Raw genomic sequence first — 4,833 nt, forward strand, 5'->3', positions numbered from 1 at the left:
CCTGGGGCGTGAGTCGTTCGGGTGGAACCCTCACAGCCCCAGTTGTCAGTAGAGGCAACGGCGGTAGATTTGGTCGGCTTCCCCGCAGTGTTAGCACAACGGGCGTCGATCGGCCGTCCTCCACACGTCGGTCTTTCTTGGCGCAGCATGTTCTTGGCGGACGTGCGCCCGATCTTCTTGGTGTCGGGAATACTGAGGCGCTGGCGGTTCACGTAGCGGAGGCGCCATGCACGGACTCGGGGCTGGTGGTGCTGGTCGAACCATTCCGGCGTAGGTTAGCGTCGGTTCCTCATGGCCGGCCACGCTGATGGGAGCCTGTGATAGGATGGTTCGCTGGACTTCTTCCCTCACGACCTTGGCGATGGAGAGAGAGGCCAGGCGTGCGGCAGTGGGCAGCAGCTTCTTCAGCTCCTCCTGGACGACCTCAAGGATGATGTCTCGGATGCCGGGAAGTTTGGAACCAAGATCGGATACGGATGTCGCCAGACTAGTTACGCCAGGGTGTCGCTGGTAGTGTCTGGCGCGCGCTTGTAGGGCCCGTTCCACACTTGTCGTCTTCGTGACAAACTCGTCGAGTGTTGTCGGCGGATTCCGGATAAGACCTGCGAAAATTTCGTTCTTCACACCCTCATCAGGTGGCGCAGCTTCTTCTCCTCTGTAGCCTGAGGGTCGGCGCAAGCGCTTAGGCCAAGAACATACTCGACGAAACTGGTGATACTCTCATTTGGGCCTTGGTCTTGTTCGAAAGATGTCTTCGGCCCTCTCGCGTCGGTGTTGGCTGGTGAATGCCTTCTTCAGTTCTTGCTTACACACTTCCCACGAAGTTAAAAAGTCAAATTTTGGAGTTTTACTTGCCAAACAAACGACGGGCATCTGGCACGCCCTAGCGGAGGACTGAAAATTATTTTGGACCACCTGGGGACCTTTTGACGTGCAGCAGAAAGCTCGGTTACACGGCGCCTCCTCCGCAATAAGCCTTCGTCAGATTGCGGGCACCTCGGCCGGGATTCGAACCCGTCACATGAAGATCCGTCCGCAAGCGCTCTCGCCTCGGAGCCACCGAGGCGGCGTCTCACGAAGTTAAAGAAGCCTCGTGGTTTTCCAGGCAATACCTCGCAGTTCCTTCCAGCGCGAAGTAGATGTTCTGCAAGCACTGCTCAGCTATCCAACCGTTATGGCGGGTCATACGTTCATAGTGCTGCGTCCAGTCCTTGATGTCCTCGTGGACGTCCCCATGGAAAGGCATCGGAGTCCGGGGTGCAACGAGCAGGTAAACAATGGTAGAAGCGGCAGTGGTCTGCGACTGCTGGTCGTCTATCGTCGGCCTCGTTGGCTCCTTGTCTTGGGTGGCAGAAGTCCGTATTCCGGGTGTAAACCTTGGGTGCAGCGACTTCATTTGGTCTCAATCTGGTCTTCGTTGGGTCCTCGGGAGCTTGGGTTTGGACATGTACTGCGGGAGCTGGGAGGGGAGCGCTGCACGGATCATGCGTTACCCCTCACCTCCACCAAAATGTCACGAATGACAGTTAATAAAGTGACGAAAACTGAAACAAACTAAACATTTCATGGGGCGAACTCGGGCCCAAAACAAAAGGGAACAGAAGGCAACAATAGAGCGTCGCGAGCGTCGATGTCAGCGTAACAGCAGGATCGAACGCTGGGGCAAGATCGACTGCGGCTCGCCACGCGGAGCCCCTTATGTACATGCGTGCGCTCCTGGAATAATCGGCGTAGAAGGTTCGACGCGCAGAACATTCGGACCTCGTACAAGCAACAGGATTCTCGAATTTACCAGAACACTACATTGCAGGATTAAACAAAAGATACGTCGCTCCCAGGAATCGAACCCTGGCTTTTCGCGTGGGAGACAGGCACAATAACCATTAGGCAACGAGGGCGCTGTCTACTTGGCCAGCTGCGCGGGCGTCAATATTGCTATATCCGAAAACATGTGGCTGTCACAATTAACCTTAAATTTTACATAGACTCGTACATTCGATGTCAGATAATAACAGCAGTGTTTTTTCAAAGTTTCCTCAACGTATTTTATGGCATGGGCCTGTGTCACTCAATACGAGCACAGCAGAAGCTACAGCAAGGTCCACATTTTAAACTTGCCTGCCTTACATATGCACTTGTGGAGTGTGGGAGCAATTGAAGGTAGCATGCTTGCACTTGTAGATTCGGCTTTACCTTCATGAGGGGGGCGCATGTCTGCTGCCCAAGTAATTTTACTGTAAGTATCAGGAGAGAAACCCGGGTTGGCTGTTGAACTAGCCTTTTGTGGGTCTTATGAGGGTGGCCCATGTGTGCAACCTAAGTAGGCCTCCCTGTTAGTCTTACAATGGTTGCCTAAATAGGCCGCAGGTGGGTCTAACGTGGCGTCCCAGCTCGGCTGATCAAGTGGTCCCTTGTTAGTCCTGTGACAGCGGCCAATCTTGGCTGAACAAGCAAGCCCCTAGTAGGTCCCACGTGGCCTACCTCTTTATGAGCCCACTTTGTGCCATTTGAGAAAAGCATAGTTTCTAATTGTAGGGGTAGTAGCAGAGGTATGCATCAACATATATGTTGCCTCTATTAATTGTCTTGTTTGTTAGCAGCCGCCGAAGATTCTAGACTCCTGAAATTAGATAAAGGAAGATTTAGTATTTATTCTATTTGCTCAGACAGTGTTAGCCTATAGAGTTTTAGTAGATCGTTGGGATACCCTTGATAATGTTACCCAATAACGACACGGTGCATCTTAAAAGGCGGCCGCGGAGTATTGGCTATCACAATCAGAGTCATCGAAACGATCTACTAAAACTTGAATTTGCTTTCATTCAACGTACGTCTACAGTTGAAATGCCATATTCATCAACACCCAGCAAGCACTTAACACACAAACCGCTGCCCAGATCTACATTGAGTCGATGCTTGTGGAAAATTGCGACACGTTCATTCGAATTCAAATCCGGCCAATCAATGTCTGCGAAGTTTTAGGTCACTCAATATAGTATAGAAACACCGCAAACTTGGACGGTATCATCAACAAGAAAGCGGCCGCCAGGAATTGAAGTCGGAGGGTTCATCGCCGCATCGAGTAAATCCTTCAGCAGAATACTGAAGAACCCCCAGCTGAAGATAAGATAACACGAAACTATTAGGGGAGTCGAGGCATGGGCATCTGCACACTGCAGGCAGGAGACTGACAACCCTATCATTTCTACACTGCAACGGACGAAGAGGTTTTTTTTTGCGAGAACTTCGGTTCCTCGAATTGACTTTCCTGGAGTTCGTGGGGTCTCCAACTTTCTTAAAGACCATGACCGCCAGCGAAGCCCTGGCTCTTTTCAACGATATCGTAAAAAGCGGTTCCGAGAAGTTACCAGAAGTCATTTTGAAAGTACAGAAAAGCACACTGGGGCCGCTGTCAAGAAAAACGCTTCACCGCAATGCTTCTGGCGGCCTGATTAATAACAGATGTTTTTAGAAGCTAGTTTATCATTATCAGTTTGTTGTTTTATATGCTCATGCCAACTCCTGGAACATCTCAGGCACGCTACGAAGGGGAAAATGAACCATTCATGTAACAGTAATTCCACAGGCAGTCGGAGACCGGGGCGAGCTAGACATTATCTTTCGAGATTTGGCGGGCGAGTGTTCTTACCGAATAAATCACTGAAACAGAGTGCTATTAAGTGAACTTGCACATGGCAACCTATGTTGTATACGATAGCCCGGTTTCTGACAGATATGAGACCCCTTACTATTATCGCATAAGCCGTTATAGCTAGAAATAAAATCATAAACATTTTCTTATTGCCTTGAAATTTTCCTTAGAATGTCACGGCTAGAGGAAGTTTCTTACCATCCTCTTTAATATTGCCACGCGCGCAGCTGGCCAAGCAGGCCGCGCGCGCGTGGCCTAACGGTTATCGCGCTTGCCTCCCACGCAGAAGGCCAGGGTTCGATTCCTGGCCGCGACTACACATTTTTGTTGACAGTGTAATTTGATGTTCTAGTGAATTCGAGAACCGTCTTGCTGATTCGAGGTTAGAATGTTCTACACACCGATCCCTCTACGCCGAACGATCCAGAAACCCACGAGGGTACATAAGGGATTCCGCAAGGCGAGCGGAGTCAGTTTCGCCCCAGCGCTCGACTCTGCTGTCTCGCCGACTTCGACGCCCGCGATGCTCTGTTATTGTCTTTTGTACCCCTTTTATTTTTGGCACAAGTTCGCCACATTAAACGTTTATTTCTTCCTTTTTATTTCCTGTTTTTTTGGTCACCACCCGTGACAATATGAAACACAGACAGAAGCGAAACTAGTGGGAAGAACGCAGAGCTTCCGAAAACGGCAGCTGATATTTCACCAAGAGAGTAGAATATCTAGTTGTAATTTGATTACGGTATTTTAACAAATCACAAACAAAATATTTTCGACAGCCACGTAGAGTTTTTTCGGAGGGTGTCGTCTACAAAATAGGAATTAAAACAGAAAGTTTTTTTTTTCTGCAGCAAACGGGGTATTAACGTAAGTAGCACTCTGTTGTTCATCGAACTGGCCCAAGCGCCGGTCCCTTTTGATCAGCGCGAGGGAGAGTAATAATGCACTCAGGCTACGGCCATACGATAAGCTTCGTTGACCTCGTGCCTCGGACCGAGGCTGTGTATCAGACCGATTCGCTGTCCCCAAATATCCTTCTCTCATCAAAGGACCTCACTGCGCACGGTTGTCTGGCTCTGTTTAGTCAAGGTTTTCTAGAGGAGGAGACCAACAGTGCCGACTTTTGAAGTTGTCAGGCCGATCTTATAAATGCGCGGAACCTTGTTAACGCAGCGGCCGTA

The 4,833-nt window shown here is 49.9% G+C and overlaps 1 pseudogene; it reads left to right on the forward strand.

The window, feature by feature from the left end:
• The first annotated feature begins 2,822 nt into the window (after window positions 1-2,822).
• Window positions 2,823-4,591, forward strand: LOC115315678 (annotated as a pseudogene).
• Window positions 4,592-4,833: the final 242 nt, after the last annotated feature.

This window comes from Ixodes scapularis, unplaced genomic scaffold (genome assembly GCF_016920785.2).
Source record: "Ixodes scapularis isolate PalLabHiFi unplaced genomic scaffold, ASM1692078v2 PGA_scaffold6__148_contigs__length_123643588, whole genome shotgun sequence".
NCBI lineage: Eukaryota > Metazoa > Arthropoda > Arachnida > Ixodida > Ixodidae > Ixodes > Ixodes scapularis.